This window comes from Olea europaea, chromosome 10 (assembly GCF_002742605.1).
Source record: "Olea europaea var. sylvestris chromosome 10, O_europaea_v1, whole genome shotgun sequence".
In the NCBI taxonomy this organism is placed as follows: Eukaryota; Viridiplantae; Streptophyta; class Magnoliopsida; order Lamiales; family Oleaceae; genus Olea; species Olea europaea.
The window spans coordinates 36,597,230-36,600,069 of record NC_036246.1 but is presented as its reverse complement, the minus strand read 5'-3'; positions in this window follow the sequence as shown (position 1 = coordinate 36,600,069).

The following is a 2,840-nucleotide window of genomic DNA, read 5'->3' as shown; positions in this document are numbered from 1 at the left end:
TTTTCCTGAGTGTTATCACCAATTGACTTTAGTAACAAAATTTAGCCAATAGTCTCAACTACCTCAAATCACAAAATCGCCTAAAAACCACTACAAAATCTCCACAAAAACCATCACAAATCCCCTCCAAGAACCATAAACCCTACCACCACCACAAAACCATCTCAAAATTACCACAAAAGCCACAAAACATGACAAACTGCCAATAAACAACACAAATGTCTCTCCACTTGCTTTTAGCCCTGTAAGGTTTTGTGACTCAAATATGGTCAGGAATTTTGTGAGATTGCGTATTTGATTTTTTTTTTTTTTAGAAAGGAAAATTGTATTCAAGTTGAATAAGGAAACAAAATCTTTTGTCGGTCGAAGTTCTATGCGCAATTGTAACATAAATTTAACAGATTTTCTTACCTTTTAAGATTCTTCTAGGGTTTTGAACGTGACCTATAAATACAAGGCTCATCTGTCAATTTTTTTTCTGTATTATTAGGGTGGATGTAATTTCTCTCCATATTGTCAGTTAATATATATCGTTCATCTACGATTAACTCTTTTTGTTCTTTACTTTTAATCTTGTTTCTTGTTGTGATTTTTATTATTTCATATTGTATCATTAATCTCATTCATTGCAATCTCTCCGGGTCCAATGTTTAACAGGTAAGTGAAAACGTAATTAATTAATTATTTAAATTTAATTTAATCTAAAGTTTAAAAAAGTCCCATTTCTCTTCTTCAGCGTTATTTCTATGAAATGATGCACCCTTGTATTTTCCCTGGATTTGGAATTGTCCGCCAGCCTACATGAAGTGAGTATAATTACTTATCTTCTTTCTTCCATCTCTTAATTTTAAACTTAAGTCACGATCCGAGCGCTGCGACAGTGCTCAAAGCGTCAGTGACGGGGGAAGATATTATTGGAATTAGTTCAAAAATTAACCGAAAATTGGTTAAGTTTAAAACTGGGAAAATGAAAAGGTGTGACTTCGTGTTAACTTCGGTCGAATGTTTGGACTTGATCCGATGGTCAAATTACAAAAATAAATAGACCAACTTATTCTACTTGTCGAGTAGATTATCGTGATATATTTGGAATCTCGAAACCAATTCCGGATGAATGAAAAATTGTGGTCCAAATTTGGAAGAATGAAGTGTTGCAACTTTTCGAAATGATGCAGGTTTGAAAAGAAGTATTGCAACTTTCCATGAAAAATGCTGGATTTGGGGTGCGTCCCTTCACCCACAACCCTTCATCTTCAATATATAGGATCCATTGGATGTGTATTTGTCACTCTAATTCATTCCATAATTTCATATTATTTATTTCATGTTAAGTTACATAAAACACTTTGTAGAAGTGATTATCTTTTGCATCAAAATCATTGTTATGCTAGAGAGGGAATTCCGTTCGAGTTCGTTGGTCGAAGCCATTTGGAGTGCTCCTATGACTTGACGTGGTCGTTGTATTTTGGGAGATGATTGTCGAAAAATCGTTAGCACCGATGCGGGGCAAATTCATCTTAAAGACCAAGTGTCAAACACTTGCCTCGACCAAAAATTCATCACTTGCATCTTTCTTCCTTCATTTTTTGATTTCTCTTAATTATGATTTGATTTAAGAAACTGATTAACATTATTTACATGTTTGTTCTGCGATGTTTAATTCAAAAGAATAACTTACTTTCGTTCAAGAATCGAAAAAGATGAATTCATATTCATGCATTCGGATTCGGTAACTATTATTGTTTTGTTTCTTAAATTCTATTTTGGTAAGTCAAAATTACGTTTTGATTTCACGCAAATAAACGGTGTGCTTTTATGAATATAATATGCACATAATCGGTGTATTCTCCAACAATTTTAAGATGAATTATGTTTTCGTGCATTTATATTTTTCATTATGCTGTTTGCATGAACAAAGTATTAAATGGATTGGATGATAAAATCTGACTGCATAAACTCGACACCGATTTATGTTTTATGCTCGGTGGGGTTCTGTGCAACTCTTAAAAGAAAAAAAAAAGAACTAATGCATACGTGAGAAATTATTATGTTATTATATGAATTGTGTCTTAAGTGTCCATGCCATCCATTTGTTTAGTATATGATGAAAGTGAAGTATTATATATTGCACATGGTTACAATTGTTAATCAATATATATGATTGTCAATATGTGTCTTTCCATAAATTAGTCAAGGACCATGAAGTTAGTTTATTGTGAAAAAGTGCATGTGGTTCTTAAGGTAATTTATTAAATGATGACTCTTCATTTTTTAAATGCATTTTCAAATCTAATTTCATAATCTATCGTCAACTTGATTATCCTATCAAATAATATGACATGTATATTTATTTAAATAGGATCTATATATGTTGGTCATTGGTATAACTCCAATGTTACTGGAATAGATGCCAACTAATTGTGAAAGTATATGAAATTTCATGACTATTCTTTTATTAGAATATGAAATATGGTATGGTAAATTAGTTGGTTAAATTTTCATATCTTGTTGAAATCATACTAACTTTGATTAATGTTGATAGTCTCATTTAATCCTATGAAATTAAGTGAGATGACTTTTATGCCAGTTATATTTGCATAAAGTATGACAATTTGTAATTTGTTCTAGTGGAAATTGTTATGAAAATATTAAGACATGAAAGTGCTTTGCAGAGCACAAACTGTGCCTAAAGTTGGCAATAGTGCTGAATTTCCTTTAAATCTAGAAAAGTTTAAATGTGATGATTTAGTTAAATTTCTGACTTTAATAAAATTAAATGGGATGATTTGTATTTGCATAAGAATATGACAAAATGTAATTTGTCCTAATTTGATTACTTG